This window comes from Cryptomeria japonica, chromosome 5 (assembly GCF_030272615.1).
Source record: "Cryptomeria japonica chromosome 5, Sugi_1.0, whole genome shotgun sequence".
Classification (NCBI taxonomy): Eukaryota; Viridiplantae; Streptophyta; class Pinopsida; order Cupressales; family Cupressaceae; genus Cryptomeria; species Cryptomeria japonica.
Window position 1 is genome coordinate 534,345,529 of NC_081409.1, and position 22,993 is coordinate 534,368,521.

A 22,993-nucleotide genomic window follows, 5' to 3' on the forward strand; every position below is an offset into this window, starting at 1 on the left:
ATCTTTCAGAAATTTAGAAATCTAAACCAAAGTTACTCCTTTCTTTTCTGCGGTATTGCATAAATAAATATTACATATCTTTAAAACATATTCCCAAGTCTACATGTCCTTTTTAACTATTGTTGATTTTAAGCACTAAAAATTGAAGTGTGAGATTATCCATGCATGTCCTTTTTAACTATTGTTGATTTTAAGCACTAAAATTTGAAGTGTGAAGTGTGCATGCAAAATTACTAATCTAATCCTCTCTGCGAATCCGCCACAGGCTGTAAACAAAAGATTAGTAGTAAAATTAAACCAACAACAAACATAAATTCAAAACTTGACAGAGGCGATTGTGTGATACTACCTAAGTGACTGCGTGATACTTACAGACCAAAAGCATAAATCTGACAGACCGAATGCGTAAACCTGATAGACCGAATGCGTGACGGTATCTGGTCGATTGCATAGCACTAACAGCTTGATTGCATGATAGAATGCAGACAACAAAAAAAGTTAGAAAAATACAAGAAAACTAAACTTGATCAGGAACTTGTGAAACCAATTGTGAAGCCCTAGCCAAATCCCTCATCATCCATTCAATATTGATTAGATCACATTTAACTATATAAGAAAGAACTAGGCTATTACATCTATCTAAGGCCAGTTGTTCCTTCGAATCCTGTATCAATTTTTCTGCCTGGAGAACTTTTTGATATCATTTGGCTTCTCTCCTTTGTTGTTTTATCCTTCTTGCACCTGAAATCTTGAACTGAACTTTTCTTGCCATAAATAGTGTTAATCAAATTATGAAATAAAAAGCAATTTGATCCCGAATTAACCAATTTTAAGACATAATTAAACAAAACAGATAACAGACAAAAGAAAAAATTAAACAGTTAAGTTTCCTGCGAATGCATGAATCCAAAAGGGTGATTGCGTGACCCTGTCTGAATGAATGCATGACCCCGAAGGGTCGAATGCATGATCTTGTGTATGCGATTGCATGACGATGTAAGCTTGATTGCATGATGGAAAATCTTTTCTCAAAATTCATGCAACTTGCAAAAAAAATGAAAAATCAACACAATCTGCAAAAATCACACAGAACATAGAAAAATGTTAAATTGTTGTTAGTTCACGCCGGGTTCACCAAAATGTGGGATGCAAAATTCATCTTCTATTAACAAAGTAATCAATTAGAAACAAGGAAAATCACGAATCTCTATCCTAATCAGAATTTAACAAACAATACAATGAAATAACGCAATTAAGAAATAAGAATTATAAATTAAATCAAATCAAAAACTCCCTATTCCATGACTGCGTAGAACTTCCATTTCTCTTCTTCTCTTCATGGTATGATGGCTCTCAGATATTGTGCTGTTAACCTGTAAGTGACACAAAGATTCAAAGTTTGTGACTGTTGAAAATGGAGATTGGATACTCCATTTATAGAAAATTGGATAAGATTGATTGAAAGGTGGAACAGATTGATCAAGAGGTGTGAACTTAGGTGAACTCAAATGAAAATTGATAGTTGAACTACTGATTGTAGGAGTGAAACTCAATAGATTGAATAGATTAACTGAGTCAACTGATTGATGAAAGAGCTGACTGAAGGAAGAAAAAGAATGATTGGTGGAAATAAAGAAGATGACACAGAAAGCTTAATTTAGAAAAAGCTAACTGAAAGATGAAAATAGAAGTTGAAGAGATAAACGATTTAATTAATTAATTGATTTAATTAATTAATTTAGCATGTGCTGGCATTTAGATTTAGATTTTTAATTTAATCTTTGCATGAGATATTATTCAAATAATTGAATTTATTAATTCAATTTAGCATTTGAATATATTTAGAACTTAGCTTTGATTTTCAATTTGGTTTTTGAAATCATGCACATGTATTTGAATTTGGAAGAAATTTGAAGAATACAAAATTAAATGAAATTAGAATTTGGGGATTTGAAAATGGAAGAATTAATTAGTTAATTAAATAATTTAAAGAAACTATTTAATTATGTAGAAATGTAATTTAATTAAATAATAAAGATTATTTAATTTAAAGGATTAAATCATAATTAATTAAATAATAAATATTTGATTAATATTTAGAAGAGGGTTGAATGATTAGATGATGATTAGAGATAGAAATTGAATAATTAGTGACTTATTTAAATAATAAAGATTATTTAAATTGGGGAATTAACCATAATTAATTAAATAATAATTATTTAATTAATATTAGAAAATGATTAAAATGATTAAAGAATAGGAAAATAGAATAATTAATAAGATGATGAGGAAATATGAATTTAGAAGAAATAGATTAATTAAATTAATTAAATAATAAAGATTATTTAATCAATTAGAGGAATAATTAGTACATGATCAATGAGACATTTTTAGGTGTCTACAGAGGGTATCTCTACTTTGATTGGCAATATTGCTTATGATCCATAAACAAGAGAGAAAGGTATGGCACCTTTTGGTGTGCGAATACTGGTACGATAGGCCTATAGAGGAGGGTTTACTTGGATATGCCAATCTCTTCTAGCATCATTAACTATCTTTTTGAGGATTTTCAAAATAGTTTTGTTTGATGCTTCTGCTTTCCCATTCCCTTGCAGATAGTAGGGTGTGCAGAATTTGTATTGGATCTTGAATTTATCACATAGTTCTTGTACATCCTGATTCTTGAATGGTCACCCAGTATCAGTGATAATGGTCATTGGTATTCTATAGCGACATATGATATAGTTTAAGATAAATGCAATAATTTTTTTTCCTGTGATATTTATGAGAGGTACTACCTCAATCCATTTTGTGAAATATTTTGTAGCTACAAGGATGAATTTGTGACCATTAGATGAAGAAGGATTTATTTTTCCTACTAGATCAAGACCCCATTGACAAAAAGGCCAAGATGTTGCTAAAGCATGAAGTTCTTGTGCTGGTGTATGAATCAAATTCCCATGGATCTGACATTGTTTGCATGTTCTAGCTATCTAAAAAGAATCTCGTTCCATGGTTGGCCAATAATAGCCCAAGTGTATGAGTTTTTTCGAAAGGGTAAGACCACTTGAATGAGTTCCATAAATACCGTTATGGACTTCATGTAAGGTCTTCTTAGATTCTTCTTGTTCAAGACATCTTAAAAGAGTACCATTGTAGGGCCTTCCCCAAACCAAGTTTTGATTAACTTAGTTGACCATGTTTGACCCTATTAATAAATGCTTTATAATTCAATAGAATGGACTGTGTTAGATAGATAGATTGGTGAGAAAAGTAATTGAACCAAGTTATAGAGTTATTGCACCTTGTGGTGTACATTTTGATGTGTTATGAATTTGAAATCCTAAAAGATCCATTGATTGGATAATCTTGATCTAACGTATGTCAGCTATGTCTAGATTTAGAACTTATATGATTCCATGATTTGGATAACATTGATGAATGTTGATGCTTCATTTATATGCTTTATGATATAGAACTCAATATGATTCTAGAATAGGATAAATTTGAGATAATATATGACACTATTGGATTTATAGGACTTTACTATGATGATAGAAATAGGATGTATGTGTATGTATGGATAAAATTATGAGATTATGATAATTGCTTATGTGGATTTATTTGGATATAAGATATATTGATTTGTTCAAATGTAAATTGTATGCAGAGTGTTTGATGTGTATTCTAATTCATGTGTTTTAATATTATATGAGGTTATTTGAAATTACTAATGTGTAATTGAGTTGTGCAAGAAAGATTATCCATGTGACCATGGAAACATTATGGAGAACCAAACCTAGACCTTTGTATGTTCGTAAAACCAAGGTTTGTCTATTTGGAGAGACAACACCCCCATTTGTAACGTATTTTATTCGTAATAGTAAATGATGCAGGTGTGTTAAATGTTATTTAATTGATTTATTTAAATCCAACAAGAGACAAGATTTCATGTATAATTTTGTAAAAGTATTTTCTTTGTGTCACTTGACACATGTGTGGATTTATGTTTGAGTTTTTAAATTTGTCTCTTGGAGGGAATTTTTTAACTATAGCTTTTTCAATTAATGTAATGTGATTCCATAAATGCCTTGGGTAAAGAATCTTTGGGATGGTCAACATAGGTTTGACCCGAAAATAAACTTCAGAGGGGTTAAAAAAGGGTTAAATGGACACCTAGGGCTAGTTTAATAGGGTTTCCTAAAGCCCATAAGGTATACCTAAGGGTTAGGGGTAATTTTAGGCAAGTTTCTACTCCCATGTAACTTATTAGACACCCTAAAAAGTGACTTTTCTAAGTTGTGCGAAAATTGAAATTAGAAGACTTGAACTAAGTTGTAAACCTTCCTTTTCGAATGAGAGTTCCCTTTCCCATTTTACCTTACCTTCCTTTTTAGTTCTTAGAAACTTGTGAGAACTCTCACAAAGGGCTTCTTAAGCAATAATTAGAGAATTAGTGGGTAATCACCCACTCTCCATTTTTGGAGACAAGAATTTTTGAAAAGAAAAAGATAGATTTGGGATTGAGAATTTGGCTAAGTGTAGAAAGAAAAGACTTGTGGAATTGGGCTGCTCATCCTCAGCAAAACTAGCATACCCTTGGGTAGTTTAAGGTTGGTTCTAGCTTTCTTGTAATGTTTTCTTATTGCATATTGGATTGAAAGAATTTCTTGTGTTAGAGGCTAGTTTGCTTTGCATGTATTCCTTGGAAATTTATTTGGTGTTTGTGATTATGCTATTTATGTGTTTTGGGAGTAATCAAGACCTCCTACTCTTGGGAGAGAGGATGTTCTTGTGGGTGGTAGAAGTGACAGCCCTCGAGTGAGAGGCTCTTGTATTGAGAGTGATCACAAGGGATTTTATGCGACCCTTGCTGCATGGCTTGTTTATGCATTGGGGGTCATAAGGAGGGAAATAAGGCAAGAATGCCTTGGGGGGGCATAAGGAATAAAAATGTCGTCGCACCTCTCTTAAAAGCATTCGGCCCTGCATAAAACCTCTAACAAAAAAAAAAAACACAAAACCCTAGCCCAGGTAGGGCTAGGGTAATAATAAGAAAATGGTAAAATTATAAAATAGGGGTATTTTATAATGCAAATCCCTAGCTAGGGTTTGCATGGTTTTATTTATTGTTATAGTAATTAGGTATGTATATCTATATATATATTTATATATAAATATAAATATTTATATACACATATATGAAATTATAAATAGAAAGCTATGGAAATTAAAGAATAAAGTAAATCTTTAGATTTTAACATTTATTTAGTGTTTGTAGAATTCTTATGAGTATATAAAATCGAGTGGGCTGATTTTTAAATCAACCTAAGGGTATTTCTTTTAAAAAAAAAGAGTTGAGATTTAATTTACATGCTTGGATATAGGTTTTTGGAATTAAACCTTATAGGATGTTTTCATCATGGACTTAATTGTACCTTAGTTAATTTAATTTAAGCACATTTTAATTATGGATTAAAATGGATGCTAGGAGAATAATTTTAATTAGTTTTCTAAAATCAATTAATGGCTATCTGGGATTAATTTTGCCAGTGCCAATTAATTACCTAAATTAGTTGATTTATTAAATTCAAGTAGACAATAAAACTATTCCCTTAGAATTCCGCATTTAATTTTAATTTTTTTTTTTAAATACTTGAGTTAGAGATTAAAGTTAATCTAAACATAGTTAAGACAAAACATGTTGTAGCATTTTATAATTGTCAGATTAATGTTCTAAGTTGTGTTTTTTTTTTAAAAAATTATCCTGATCTTGCCCTAAATTTTGGGCATGACATTTTGGTATCAGAGCCCTAGGTTCATACACTGGTGAAACATGGGCTACATTCATAACTTAGTTGAAAACAAACTATGGTTTGAAGTATAACAGCTAGGTGGAAAACTTGCGAAAATAACAAAGTGAAACATAAGTGAAAATTCTTGCAAATCAACAGATCAACATATAACAATTCAAGGGGTTCCAAGGGGCACTAAAAGCCCTAAAATTTGAACTTATTAGTCATAAAGTTTATGGCATAATAAAAAAAAAAACCCAAGGGCTGCGAAACTTTAAATTATTACTTATATGAAGTATTTTCAGTGTTTAAATAACGAAAATTAGATCTTTTGTATGTATGAGGTTACCATTCAATTTGAACCTAAACGCAATAATTGCCCTAATCAAATCAAGTACGAGGAGTTAAATTCCACAATGAAACGCATCTGAGGGTAACTAAAAGAATGCCATCCATCGAGATATGTTCTTGACATGGCAAGACAAGCAAGATAATTAGACCTTCGATGAAGGCACCATAAACAAGATAAATAAGACTGAGACAGTTCAAGTTAAGTTTTAAGCTATGTGAAATTATGATGGTTAAAAAGATCAAGGTCGTCATTGGAGGCATAAATGAGGAAGAATTAAAAGGAACTCTTGCGAATCTCAGATAGAAGCATTAACCTATCCTAATGACTAGGTACCTTAAGATTGTGGTCATGCTAGAGTTCTTATTAAGAGCATTTGTTGGACAATGTTTGTAGCAATATAGTGGAGCTAGAGTTAGATAACCCTGAAGATAAGAACTAAAATGATGAATGGAAATTCCCTTGATCAGAAAATCGTGGTAATACTATAGGTAAGTTAAATAAGGAAAAAGGAGGCATGAACTTTTTGGGTAAAAAAACATATATTTACAATAAACCCTAAGTTCATCCATGGTTATATAATTGGGGAAACAAGCAAGTAAAACCTCAACTAGTTCCTTTATGGGAAGATAATCTTGGAAAAAGTAAATAATGGAAGAGAGAGTAGAGTTGATTTAGGAATCATACAAAAGTCCCCATTGAAGTACAAGGGGTGTAAACGAATTAAGATCTTATAATCTAGGAATAAGTAACTAATATTCATTCAAAAAACTAAGAAGAAAAGTGCAACCCAATCATGGTTAGCCACTAGGTACAAGACAATATGTAACATAATTTAACTACTAGGCACAATCAAAGAAGCTTTGCAAATTTTGGCACTCAAGTGTGAAAGTATGCGAAAACATTAAGTATGGATGAAACAACGTGCAGATGGAAATGGCTTAGGGAAAGATAGTATAATAGTAATATAATACCAAAGCTTTAATGAGAATTAGTTGGTAGTATAAAATATTTTATGAGAACATAGATAAAGAGCCGAATTATGTGGTTAGCCAAGGGAGAACGTGGAAAATTATGGGTCTTAAGACATTGGTAGTTATTGGACACCCTTAATTTATACCATAATTAGGTAACAAAACATTATGACGATAAGGTTTTTATTTTTGTGGATTGAAGGAAATCATAAGTTGTGATATGTCGGAAATGGCTAGTTAGTAAATATAAATAAGTAATATGGAACGAGACAAGTTCCCTCTTTACTAAATTTTAATTAAAAGGATGGGTGTTGGTCATTTTTCAAGTGCACACCCCCTTGATTTCATAGTTGCATAAGTGAAGTAGGAGAGAATAAGTCCACTCTCCAAGTTTCTTGAAATATGTCTTGAAATGTGTGGGCAGAAATGGTTATCAACCATTATCAATCTTACTTGACAATAATTCCACCCCAAATGGCTCTTAACCTTAAGTGTGAGTAATTTGACAACAAGCTCCTACCTAATGAAGGGAAGTGAATGTTAGAGGTAAAAGTATAAGGAGCTAGCTTTAGGTGCTAAGAAAACAAATGATGTCCCTAGTAAAATTATATGATTACATTATTCAAATCCTAGGAGATTCTAAGTAAACAAGTGTCAATTTTGTACCGAACTATTAACCGTGTGTGTAAGACATGAAAGTGTCGATACTTGAGCTACCACATAACATTGAATCAAGGTTTAGCATATTAAGATAATTAATAGAAGCCATAATAAATTAAGTTATTAAGGAAGGATGTATTAACAGGAGGGAGGAAACTGGATATTTATTAAATAATTGATATTGAACCAAGTAACTATACAAATGTCTATTTAGTAGAAGATGACCTAATTAAGTACTATTAAACATAGCTATAATGAAAGAGACTTTTGAGTGAAATTATTATTGCCCTTATTAAATTTATTCAATCCACTTGATAATAGGAGTTATCGTATTTGTTATGTTAGTAATTTTCTTAATCCTATCGCCTATGAGTTTTATCGAGACCTAAGGTTTTGTTGGGTCAACTTGTTAAGCTTTAACCTCTAATTAAGCATAGATTGAGTATAATTAAGTGTTCAAAAATATTAGTGCAAGAGGAATGGACAGAGAATGGTAGAGTTAGTGCAAGCACCTGTTAGAATATAATTAAGGATGTTAATAACCCTGAATAGATAGTGGATTATATCGGAAAGTGTTGCTTGAAATAGTAAGCACGTGAAGGTTAAAATGGAACATGATTTATAAAAAATGAATGCGATCTCTTGTGTATAAGAATTTATTTCATAAATCAATAAAGGATTATAAGGAATCTAAAATCTCAAGAGTCTAATAATCACTTCCTAACACACTCAGGACGTGTGATCTTGGGTGATGTGCTGCGATTACTCCCTATAGCATGGCTAGAATGGTCATCTTGTTTCGAGTTTGATTCAACATTAATTTAGATTTTCTTTGAAAAGTATATTGTGACACTAGGGCTAGAACTTTCCTTTTAGTTATTATTTTTATTATGAAGAGAGGACCACTAAATTTATGTTTCTTTTTATATGAACTATGGCACTTGCCATGTTTCTAGTTTTAATATTTTTCAATTGCCAGCATTTTTCTTCTTTTTATTAAACTTGGTAGAAGTAACTTGTATTTTGATCTTTTTAAGTGTCAAAGTGGTCATTTTGATGGTTGATATAACTGGCCCTAGTGATGTGATTTGTGTAAATATCTATCATGTTCGTTGAACCACTAATAGTGTGTCATGGGAGAATACCACAAGGAGTGAAATTAGGCACAAGAATTAACAAAGAATGTGTTTTATCAAATTAAGATAAAGGAAGGATTACCCTCCTAAGTAAAATTAATTGCGAGTAATCTGAAAGAGAAAAATTTATAACAATAGGGTGTCCTAGACCTAATGAATTGCGAAAGTAATGATTGTCGACTGGTAAATTTGGCATAGGTATGGAGATGATTGCGTGGATGATATCTAAAATAAGTATTAATAATTTCCATCACTTCCTTAGAATGGGATTGTTATGTACCTTAATGTATGGGAATTGTGAATAATGCACCCTATGAAACTTTAACCTTGCAGCCTAATAAAAACATTATAAACCCTAGTGGTAGAAAACTACCCTATATAAGGGCGGAATTGAAGAACCTAAATTTGATTTTTGCCTTGTCACCTAAGAAAGTTGGAAGAAATTATGAACCTAGGACAGTTTAGCAAATAGTGTATTAACACCCTAATGAGGTGCCTCGAATGTAGAATAAGTAGATTCATTGTGGTTAAGTGTGATGTCAATTTTCTTAAGTAACATGCATGGACAAGAATACAGTAGGATAAACATGCTTTTAAAAAAATCCTAAACAAAGTAGAACTCCTAGAAAATTCAATATGTGTAACCTTGATTATGATTTGGAAGGGTGCAATAATGTAAGTTGTTGAAAGATAGAACTTTGCAAACACCTACCTGAGATCGAAGGGAAATGTAATAAAAATACTAAAAAAATTTAACCTTGTGAAGATAGTAAGTTAATTACAATAATAAGTTGATTTTGGTATTTCATCCTTCTAGTAGGCATGTTAAGATTTTGAGTAACTCATTGAAATTGAGGGAAATTTTATGTCCCTACTTCGTAAATCCTACTCACGCGACTTCCACGAGTAAGTCAAACTCTAGGGGAGGAGGATGTAGAGCCTTCTCTAAACCAAGCTTTGATTAACTTAGTTGACCCTGTTTGACCCTATTAATAAATGCTTTATAATTCAATAGAATGGACTGTGTTAGATAGATAGATTGGTGAGAAAAGTAATTGAACCAAGTTATAGAGTTATTGCACCTTGTGGTGTACATTTTGATGTGTTATGAATTTGAAATCCTAAAAGATCCATTGATTGGATAATCTTGATCTAACGTATGTCAGCTATGTCTGGATCTAGAACTTATATGATTCCATGATTTGGATAACATTGATAAATTTTGATGCTTCATTTATATGCTTTATGATATAGAACTCAATGTGATTCTAGAATAGGATAAATTTGAGATGAGATATGCCACTATTGGATTTGCAGGACTTTACTATGATGATAGAAATAGGATGTATGTGTATGTATGGATAAAATTATGAGATTATGATAATTGCTTATGTGGATTTATTTGGATATAAGTGTAGCGTCCTAAAATTGCGACACTTGCAATTTCAACTGCATTTCGGTCTTCACGATGGCGATGCAACACGCAACCTGAATGGAGACCCCAAAACTCGCTCACGACACTGAAAACTGCATTTTTCAAGCACCCTGGCCTGAACCTCCTTGCACCCTGATGTCCCGGGAGGTGGGACCAGAGCGCCCAGCGCCCTGGTCCCTGGGTCCTATTTTGGGCCCGGTTTCCTAAGTGATATCGGGTCTTTTTGATTGCAATTTGGAAATATACTTCCTTGGTCGGCCTAAGGTCGGGAAAATCAGTCTATCAGCCCTAAATGACAAGTATATAAACTACATTTTCCTCTTTCATTCGACATGATGGAAAAGGCATGGAAACTATACTCAAGCATTCAAACATTCAAGCATTCAAGCATTCAAGCATTCCTTCAAGCAATTGATCATTTCAAGTCTCCATTCAAGGCTAAGTGTTGCATTCAAGACAAGGATTCAACCATTGAAGAGGAGATCACATACAACATACAACATCTAAACCTTTGCACATAAGGATACAAACATCCTTAGAACAAGGTATTAGTACTTGTTTTACATTACAGTCATTTACATTTACAGCTCTTGCTCATTTCTTGGTTAATTTCAAAACCGGGGTTTGACCTAAAGGCAAACCCCTAATCCCTAACCCCCCAATCGTCTTCGCTTTTCTGTGTGTAGGTTGCAAGTACGCGGCTGAAATTGAAGATCTGGAATCCTTGTGCAGAGACGAACAGATCCCCCTTCGTTTCGCGGATTTTTCAGAGGACCGTGGCACCGGGCGCCATCGTCCTGACAACTTTTGCTCAAATTTGCAGGACAGCGCCGTATCGACATTTTACTGCTAATTCCAGGTCCGCAGCTTCATCCTATAACCCGAACTCAGTTTATAAGCGAATCTTTATGACTTTCTATGCATCCTTTGCTTAATTTCCTTAATCAACATTCTTTAAAAAAGAGGGTAGCCTTGCTTTCCTAACCCTTGAAATTCATTTAGCATCCAATCTTACATCGTGTGGGATTGAATCTTATGAGTTTCAACCCCTCTTTTGAATGTAAAGTCTTCCCCCTAAGTGAAAACCCATCGAATCCTAGCGAACCTCCCTTCTCTCTCCTCGGAGTTGGAAGAGGGGAGAACAACTAGGGTTCGACCACGATTTTCCGCTTTACATTTTGGTGAACCCGACGTGAACATCCTTTCTGATTTTTCATGCTTAGATCTGAAAAAATTGATTACATTTCCATGTTTGATCTTTTGCAAAGTTTTAGAGGTGATTGCATTGAAACCCTAAAATTTCTTTTTAGTAATTAAACTTGCGAAATGTCTAAATGTTAATGCTTGTTTCAGATCTGTCCTTCTATTACAAATTATCAATTCATATTTGTGCTTTAATTCTGAAGATTAAGTGGTTAAAAGTCAAAACCCTAATTTTTGAAACCCTCTTGATTCAACCTTTGTCCGACAATTTGACCGATCAAAACATCTCCAAATCAGCTGTAACTTTGGATTCCGCAATAAAATCACAATATCTTTCATCCCTGAAAATTTGGAAAAAAGTTGCGAGGACCGTGTTGCACTCCGAGCGCCATCGTCCCCGACATTTTTTCCAAAATTTCGGGAGCGAGATCTTGCTGTATTTTCCTGCTAAAATCCAGAATTTTGGCTGATTTTGTCAATTATAACACTTTCAAAATTACAGTCAAAGTTGGTCTTGTGATTGCTTGGTCTAAGGCTCCTAATCATTCAAAAATTATCGAAACTGAATTTTTGTGTCAAAATTGTGTTCTTACTGTCTTAGATCTGAAAATTGTATTTGCATTCATTCGAAATTTCAGTGCTTTATTCAAATATTTGCATTTTGTGACTTTTGAAATTAAGTGCCTAATTACAACAACTTTGATTTCCGCTTTCAAAATTGAATTTTGCGTGAAATTGAGTCAATTTTCAAATTTCAAAATTTGCATTGCTCTTGACATTCCCTCTAAAATCATAAAATTCAAAATTTCAGTCTCCCTCTCTTTTTCAAAATTCAAATTTTGCATTTTTCGACAATCTTGATAGGGTTCAATTTTGAATTTGCAACTTTAATTTGGCCTATCTACAGATCGTAAAATCCCTCAATTTTTTCAGATTAGCTCTAAAATCATCATACCTTTCATCCCCACAAATTTCGAAAAAAGTTGCAAGGACCGTGTTGCACTCTGAGCGCCACGGTCCCGAACATTTTTTCTGAAATTTCGGGAGACTGTTGTGATTGCATTTAACAGCTTAAATTTGGAAGATTGGCTGGTTTTACTGAAAATTGCTCTCTCTCTCTAGTGCATGAGTTTTACAACAATAAGCCCTACTTACACTATTCCCGTTAGACGAAGCCGTAGAATTAAGTCTTTCCGAGGTTTAACTACTGAGGAGATGGAACCTAATTTGAGTAGTCTTTTTAACGAGGACATGGGTAATTCCTCTAATCCTCCTAATGATGAAGAAGCTCCCCATGAAGTTTCTGTTGAACAACTTTCCAAATTGGATAACCAATTTGACGATTTTCACCAATGGATGTCTCATGAGTATCCCGATAGTCAAGCTCTTCCTTTAATTGAGGGTCTAAAATGTATGCTTCAAAGTGATAAGAATGGAATTGATGTTTTACATGGTATCGCACACATTGTGGATTCGAATGTGATGCCTATGAAGAGTTGTGCTGAATCTTTAGGTTATACACAACCTCCTACACAAGTCAATCATTCTATTCCTTTGACCACTTCTATTGCTAGTTTACCTACCTTTACATCAAACATCATGGCTACCTCTATACAAGACATTCCTCCTGTGATTACCAGTCATGGGGGCAATCCTCCTTCTTCAATTAACCCTATTCCTTCATTTAATCCAACTTCTTCATTCATTCCTTCAATAAGTGTTCCTATTACATCTTCACAAATGAACATGACACAAGGGGGCAATTCATTTAACCATTCCATTCCTCCTTGTAGCGTTCCTCCTATCCAATCATCCCCTATGGTTGACTATCATAGGGTCCCACCACCTTACTCTTTACCATCTTTCAATAACATCACACCTCCATCTCAATCTAACACACCTAATATGAACTCTTCGACTGAAGCTACCATTAATAATCTAGCGCAAACTGTCTCTTCTTTACAGCAACAAATTGCCTCTATGAATCAATCTAAGTTTAGTGTGCCCACATTTGATGTTGCGAGCCCACTTTCTCTTGACATTGTTCGAGCTATTCCTCCTAAGCATGTTGAAATCCCGCATTTTGAGCTTTATAATGGTAAAGGAGATCCTCTAACACATGTTAAGACTTTTCAAACAATGTGTACTAATTTTGCTTATGACCAAAGGTTGCTTGCAAAACTATTTACTAGAACATTAAGAGACAAAGCCCTACAATGGTATTGCTCGTTGCCTTCCTACTCTTTTACTTCTTTCGAACAACTTGCAAATGCTTTCATTCAACAATTTCAAAACAATATAAGTCCTAAAGTTACTTTGATTGATTTAATGCATTGTAAACAAGGTGTTAAAGAAAAAGTGACTGATTTCATTGGTAGATATAAGCATTTGTATGCTCAAATTTCTTTTCCAGTGCCTGATAATGATATTCAAAGAATCTTTATTTCTAATTTGCAAAAAGATATTCGAGACAAACTCCTGTTTTCTGAGTTTACTTCTTTCCAACAGTTGTGCGCCACTCTTCACAATTATCAACTGACTATGAGTCAAATGGAACAATCACATCCTATGGCTCCGAGTGATAAGGGTGATAGCAGTCAACAACCATTTGGGAAGTTTAAACCGAACAGAGATTCCATCAAATTCAATGAAAACATCATCAACAACAATGTGAATGCAGCATCAGGTGTGCCTCCTATTTCTAAATTTTTCAAGAAAGAAAGAAAGTGTACTCCTTTGAATGAATCATTGCATGATATTATGAATAAGTTATTGGGACAAAATGTGCTTACCCTTCCTCCTATAAGACAAATTGATCCTGCAAAGATTACTTCACCTTATTTTGATCACAAAGCTTTTTGTCACTTTCATCGTCAGCCTGGGCATGATACTGAAAAATGTTTTTCTCTAAAGGGTAAAATTCAAGATTTGATTGATAATAATACTATTTCTATTTCTGGAGTGAATGATAAAGGCAACACATCTGTAGCTCCTCCTAACCAAAATCTTCAGATTTTTACTGATCCATTACCTTCTCATACTTCTCATACTTCTAATGTGATTGAGGCTAATGATTCCTCTTTCTCATCTGATGGTCTTGTGTCTATGACTCTGAATGTGATTAACTTTGTAGAGCAGCAAGAAAACCCTAAAGAACCTTCCATCACATTTGATTCTAGCGAAACCATTAGGGCACCTGATGGTCCTTTATACATAGTTGCAAAAGTCAAGAATATGCCTTGTCGTGGAGTGCTTATTGATCCTTCGTGCATGGTTAATGTTATTACTGAAGAATTTCTTTTTACTTTGCAATTGAATCAAGTGATCTATGATAAAATAGATGTGATTGTGAAATTATTTGATGCATTTTCTTCTCCTGCAATTGGTTCTATTACATTGCCTATTGAGGTCCATAACAAATCCCTTGATGTGAACTTTTCTATTATTCCTTCTTCTGAACAATTTCGTGTGAAGCTTGGCTATCCTTGGCTATCTTCCATGAAAGCTATTGCTTCTCCTATTCATAAGTGTTTGAAATTTCCCCATAATGGTGAAGTTGTTACTGTCAATCATAGTCTCTTTAAACCAGCTGAAAGAACCTCTAGTGTTCCTATTGATTACTTTTGGCCCAAACAATTCCAATCTCTTCCTCCGCGAAGTGATCATCTTTTCAAATCTTATCAAAAGTGGAAAACAGATATGATCCTATCTCTAAGGGAACCTAGAGCACCTAAACTTGACATTCCTATCATTCTTGAGAAGGAAATTCTTCCTTTGAAAGACAAAACTAATGTCTTTCCCCAAGAAGATTCCCAACCCGTCCCTATGGATGCGACTATGTCTATTCCTAATAAATCTTCTAAAAATAGACCTATACCTCCTTGTCATGATGGACTTGGTCTTCTTCCTAAACCAAAAACTCCTCCTTTATATGGAGCAGTTCCTCCTCCTGCCTTCTATAGAGAGAAGAGACCTTCTTCTTCTCCTATTATCCAGCCTAAGAGACCACAACCTAAACACCCAAGTGATAGGGATGAGAACATTCCTCCTCCTCTATCTTCTACACTTCCTACTAAGACTAGACGTAATCGTTCTGAACAGGAACATCGACGAAAGCATCGTCTTAGGGCTCAAGCAGCTGCTTCTCAAACCTTGCAATCTCCACAAACACCTTCAACAAGCATTATTCCATTTTCCCCTCAGCCGGATATTGAGCCTAAATCTCCTAAACATAAGATGCATGATGGTCTTGATCCTGTGCGAGTTAAAGATCCTATTTTTATAAATCTTGATGATGATATAGATGAAAATATTACTCCTCTTGCTTTTGATAGTGAATATGAACTTGTTGATGTTGATAACCATTTATCTAATGAATTTTCTAAAGCACTTATCCTAGCTCCTAGACAAGAACAATGTGGCTTGGAACATGAACATAGCCCTTGTTTGGATCTTGTGATAGCTCCATCTGCTGTGTTGGATGTTCCTCCTCTAGCGTGTTCCCTGCCTTCCCGAAACATTGATCAGCAAGATCGGGGGGTAGATGACATGCTAGACTAGTTACATTAGCATAGCAGACTCTCTCCCCCTCTCTTTTGTTACTTCTTCTATATGTTATTCTCATTCTTCTATTTGTCATCCTTAGTGTTGTCTACTTGAGGACAATGCAAAGCATTGAGATCTCTCGATCTCTCTCATGTTGACTCAAAAGACACATGTGTTCCCTTCTTCTAGGTGACCTTCCTTGATTGGGGAATGAAGAACAATTATGCATACATACATATGATATATACATGACTTATCATACAGCATACTGACCCCAAGGAAAGCGAAGTCACCTCGTGCTTTATTTTTTGTGTCTATTATCCTTGGGCTTATCTCACACTTGGGGGCTAAATCCTTGCGATAACATGCTCCTTTTTCCTTTCTCATTTCTTATGTGTATCAGTACGTTAAAAAAATCACCCCCGTTGAGGCGTGTGCGATCGCTTTAATGTAGGGGGGCATACACCCTGTCTATCCTTTCAAAGATAATTGAAAATTTCTTGGCAAACTTAGCTTTGTCTTGAAGATTTTTGGTATTTCTTTTGCATGACTCATAGCGAGGGAACCTTACTACTGACAGTCATGGTTCTTCCTCGTGATCTTCCCTTTTACTTTGTCAATCGAAGTTGTAAGATCCTTAGTCCACTGGGGGCTTGGTGTATCTTGCCTCCTTGACGTGGTGAAAGTCTTTCAACGTTGTTTCCTTGTACTTTACCGGAAGTATGAGCATACATACTCCCGCTAAAGTGGGGGCTAAATGTAGCGTCCTAAAATTGTGACACTTGCAATTTCGACTGCATTTCGGTCTTCACGATGGCGATGCAACATGCAACCCGAATGGAGACCCCAAAACTCGCTCACGACACTGAAAACTGCATTTTTCAAGCACCCTGGCCTGAACCTCCTTGCACCCTGATGTCCCGGGAGGTGGGACCAGAGCGCCCAGCACCCTGGTCCCTCAGGACCAGGGCGCCCAGTGCCCTGGTCCCTGGGTCCTATTTTGGGCCCGGTTTCCTAAGTGATATCGGGTCTTTTTTATTGCAATTTGGAAATATACTTCCTTGGTCGGCCTAAGGTCGGGAAAATCAGTCTATCAGCCCTAAATGACAAGTATATAAACTACATTTTCCTCTTTCATTCGACATGATGGAAAAGGCGTGGAAACTATACTCAAGCATTCAAACATTCAAGCATTCAAGCATTCAAGCATTCCTTCAAGCAATTGATCATTTCAAGTCTCCATTCAAGGCTAAGTGTTGCATTCAAGACAAGGATTCAACCATTGAAGAGGAGATCACATACAACATACAACATACAACATACAACATCTAAACCTTTGCACATAAGGATACAAACATCCTTAGAACAAGGTATTAGTACTTGTTTTACATTACAGTCATTTACATTTACAGCTCTTGCTCATTTCTTGGTTAATTCCAAAACCGGGGTTTGACCTAAAGGCAAACCCCTAATCCCTAACCCCCCAATCGTCTTCGCTTTTCTGTGTGTAGGTTGTAGGTATGCGGCTGAAATTGAAGATCTGGAATCCTTGTGCAGAGACGAACAGATCCCCCTTCGTTTCGCGGATTTTTCGGAGGACCGTGGCGCCAGGCACCATCGTCCCAACAACTTTTGCTCAAATTTGCAGGACAGCGCCGTATCGACATTTTACTGCTAATTCCAGGTCCGCAGCTTCATCCTATAACCCAAACTCAGTTTATAAGCGAATCTTTATGACTTTCTATGCATCCTTAGCTTAATTTCCTTAATCAACATTCTTTACAAAAGAGGGTAGCCTTGCTTTCCTAACCCTTGAAATTCATTTAGCATCCAATCTTACATCGTGTGGGATTGAATCTTATGAGTTTCAACCCCTCTTTTGAATGTAAAGTCTTCCCCCTAAGTGAAAACCCATCGAATCCTAGCGAACCTCCTTTCTCTCTCCTCAGAGTTGGAAGAGGGGAGAACAACTAGGGTTCGACCGTGATTTTCCGCTTTACAATAAGATATATTGATTTGTTCAAATGTAAATTGTATGCAGAGTGCTTTTGTTGTGTATTCTAATTCATGTGTTTTAATATTATATGAGGTTATTTGAAATTACTAATGTGTAGTTGAGTTGTGCAGGAAAGATTATCCATGTGACCATGGAAACATTATGTAGAACCAAACCTAGACCTATGTATGTTCGTAAAACTAGGGTTTGTCTATTTGGAGAGACAACACTCTGTTTGTATCATATTTTATTCATAATAGTAAATGATGGAGGTGTGTTAAATGTTATTTAATTGATTTATTTAAATCCAACAAGAGACACGATTTCATGTATAATTTTGTAAAAGTATTTTCTTTGTGTCACTTGACACGTGTAGATTTATGTTTGAGTTTTTAAATTTGTCTCTTGGAGGGAATTGTTTAACTATAGCTTTTTCAATTAATGTAATGTGATTCCATAAATGCCTTGGGTAAAGAATCTTTGGGATGGTCAACATATGTTTGACCCGAAAATAAACTTCAGAGGGGTTAAAAAAGGGTTAAATGGACACCTAGGGCTAGTTTAATAGGGTTTCCTAAAGCCCATAAGGTATACCTAAGGGTTAGGGGTAATTTTAGGCAAGTTTCTACTCCCATGTGACCTTGTAGACACCCTAAAAAGAGACTTTTCTAAATTGTGCGAAAATTGAAATTAGAAGACTTGAACTAAGTTGTAAACCTTCCTTTTCGAATGAGAGTTCCCTTTCCCATTTTACCTTACCTTCCTTTTTAGTTCTTAGAAACTTGTGAGAACTCTCACAAAGGGCTTCTTAAGCAATAATTAGAGAATTAGTGGGTAATCACCCACTCTCCATTTTTGGAGACAAAGAATTTTTGAAAAGAAAAAGATAGATTTGGGATTGAGAATTTAGCTAAGTGTAGAAAGAAAAAACTTGTGGAATTGGGCTGCTCATCCTTAGCAAAACTAGCATACCCTTGGGCAGTTTAAGGTTGGTTCTAGCTTTCTTGTAATGTTTTCTTATTGCATATTGGATTGAAAGAATTGCTTGTGTTAAAGGCTAGTTTGCCTTGCATGTATTCCTTGGAAATTTATTTGGTGTTTGCGATTATGCAATTTATGTGTTTTGGGAGTAATCAAGACCTCCTACTCTTGGGAGAGAGGATGTTCTTGTGGGTGGTAGAAGTGACAACCCTCAAGTGAGAGGCTCTTGTATTGAGAGTGATCACAAGGGATTTTATTTGACCTTTGCTGCATGGCTTGTTTATGCATTGGGGGTCATAAGGAGGGAAATAAGGCAAGAATACCTTAGGGGGGCATAAGGAATGTGGGGTTGTTATACTTGATGTATTTGGTTTGCCATGAGGTGGCTATATGTTTTGGTTTTCCATGAGGTGGATATATGTTTTACCATACTTGCAGTCTCCTCAGGGTACTTGGTTCACTACCACCCTTGAAAAGACATCACAAATGTGTGGTGTAGTGTAGCCTGGGTTGGGATTGTGTTTGAGTTTGTGTTTTCCCTTGTCTTTTGTGTTTGCATGTGTGTTACCTATCTAGGGCTTGGTTCTCCGAGCTCGGGGGTGGCTACTAGTTAGCCTAGGCTGGGAGGTGAGCACTCTATGGTCAAAGCTTTTGATTTAATGCAGGTTGTTGGAAGAAAGGAATAGGACATGTAGATATGGATGGAGTTATTTGTTGCAGAAAAATGTTGTAAATGTAATTAATATTCTTTGAAGGTCCTTTTTAACTATTGTTGATTTTAAGCACTAAAAATTGAACTCTAATTTCGTATTCTTCCAAATTCTAATTTCATTTAATTTCGTATTCTTTAAATTTCTTCCAAATTCAAATACATGTGCATGATTTCAAAAACCAAATTGAAAATCAAAGTTAAGTTCTAAATATATTCAAATGCTAAATTGAATTAATAAATTCAATTATTTGAATAATATCTCATGCAAAGATTAAATTAAAAATCTAAATCTAAATGCCAGCACATGCTAAATTAATTAATTAAATCAATTAATTAATTAAATCATTTATCTCTTCAACTTCTATTTTCATCTTTCAGTTAGCTTTTTCTAAATTAAGCTTTCTGTGTCATCTTCTTTATTTCCACCAATCATTCTTTTTCTTCCTTCAGTCAGCTCTTTCATCAATCAGTTGACTCAGTTAATCTATTCAATCTATTGAGTTTCACTCCTACAATCAGTAGTTCAACTATCAATTTTCATTTGAGTTCACCTAAGTTCACACCTCTTGATCAATCTGTTCCACCTTTCAATCAATCTTATCCAATTTTCTATAAATGGAGTATCCAATCTCCATTTTCAACAGTCACAAACTTTGAATCTTTGTGTCACTTACAGGTTAACAGCACAATATCTGAGAGCCATCATACCATGAAGAGAAGAAGAGAAATGGAAGTTCTACGCAGTCACGGAATAGGGAGTTTTTTATTTGATTTAATTTATAATTCTTATTTCTTAATTGCATTATTTCATTGTATTGTTTGTTAAATTCTGATTAGGATAGAGATTCGTGATTTCCCTTGTTTCTAATTGATTACTTTGTTAATAGAAGATGAATTTTGCATCCCACATTTTGGTGAACCCGGCGTGAACTAACAACAATTTAACATTTTTCTATGTCCTGTGTGATTTTTGCAGATTGTGCGGATTTTTTATTTTTTTTGCAAGTTGCATGAATTTTGAGAAAAGATTTTCCATCATGCAATCAAGCTTACATCGTCATGCAATTGCATACACAAGATCATGCATTCGACCCTTCGGGGTCATGCATTCATTCAGACAGGGTCACGCAATCGCCCTTTTGGAATCATGCATTCGCAGGAAACTTAATTGTTTAATTTTTTCTTTCGTCTGTTATCTGTTTTGTTTAATTATGTCTTAAAATTGGTTAATTCGGGATCAAATTGCTTTTTATTTCATAATTTGATTAACACTGTTTATGGCAAGAAAAGTTTAGTTCAAGATTTCAGGTGCAAGAAGGACGAAACAACAAAGGAGAGAAGCCAAATGATATCAAAAAGTTCTCCAGGCAGAAAAATTGATACAGGATTGGAAGGAACAACTGGCCTTAGATAGATGTAATAGCCTAGTTCTTTCTTATATATTTAAATGTGATCTAATCAATATTGAATGGATGATGAGGGATTTGGCTAGGGCTTCACAATTGGTTTCACAAGTTCCTGATCGAGTTTAGTTTTCTTGTATTTTTCTAACTTTTTTTGTTGTCTGCATTCTATCATGCAATCAAGCTGTTAGTGCTATGCATCAACCAGATACTGTCACGCATTCGGTCTATCAGGTTTACGCATTCGGTCTGTCAGATTTATGCATTTGGTCTGTAAGTATCACACAGTCACTTAGGTAGTATCACACAATCGCCTCTGTCAAGTTTTGAGTTTATGTTTGTTGTTGGTTTAATTTTACTACTAATCTTTTGTTTACAGCCTGTGGCGGATTCGCAGAGAGGATTAGATTAGTAATTTTGCATGCACACTGCACACTTCAAATTTTAGTGCTTAAAATCAACAATAGTTAAAAAGGACATGCATGGATAATCTCACACTTCAATTTTTAGTGCTTAAAATCAACAATAGTTAAAAAGGACATGTAGACTTGGGAATATGTTTTAAAGATATGTAATATTTATTTATGCAATACTGCAGAAAAGAAAGGAGTAACTTTGGTTTAGATTTCTAAATTTTGAAAGATAACATTGTTGTGTTTTAGGATATTTTGATAAGAAAGAGATTTATTTATTCCTTTTATGCATTTAAACACAAATATTAGGAAAGAAATGAATTTGATTTGCATGCATGTAGGAGGCTGAAAATAAAAGCATTTAGATCAATCCAGGAAAATGTAAAAGTCCTTTTATTTAATTCTGTGATTTTATTTTATCTGTGATTGCATTTTTTTTAATTTGTAGAAAATAAGAGAAAAGGTTTATAGCCATCTCTAAGGGTTCTAGATTAAAAAAATATAGCTATATTTAGTTGCTGTTAATATTTGTCATTTAAATAGTTGCTGTATAATTATCCAAGTCTGTCAATTTATTTAATGCAGAAAATGAAAATCTTAATCTAGTATAGATTTATTTAAATAAAATCTTGATTTATTTAGCTGTCGGTAAATTTATTAAATTTAGTCATTTATATAGTTGAAGTTAGAATTTATTAAATACTGGCATTATTTATATGTAGAAAATAATATCTACAGTAAACAGTTTAAATGAAATAATAAAATTACTTTACTTTTGCTATAAGTGAATCAGAATTTAATTAATCCATCTATTTTATCTTTGCATCTAGGAAATTTATGAGAAGAAATAAATCAAAAGAAAATAATATAATACTTCAGTATTCTATTCGAATACATACCTGGAATCAAAATACTATGGTTTAATCATTACATAAATTTTATGATATATATATATATATATATATTATATATATATACATGAAAATTACCTGTATATACTTATATATATATATTTAATATATATTTATATAAATACCCTCAAAAATAAATATATATATACTTATATACATATAAATATGCATATATATATATAAACATATATATATAAAATTATATTTTATCTTTAAAAAAAAAGAAAAAAAAAATATAAATAAATAATTTTTTTAAGGGGGGGCCGAACACTGTGAAATGCACAGTGGACGGCGGAGCTGCACACTGTGCACTACACAGTGGTTGGCAGAACTGCACAATGGGCGGCGGGGCCGAACACTGTGCAATGCACAGTGGGCGGCCATGGCCGTGCCCCTCCCCAAAACCTCGCTTCCCATTACCTCCGCCTCTGTGGAATAAAATGCTGCCGCACCTCTCTCAAAAGCATTCGGCCTTGCACA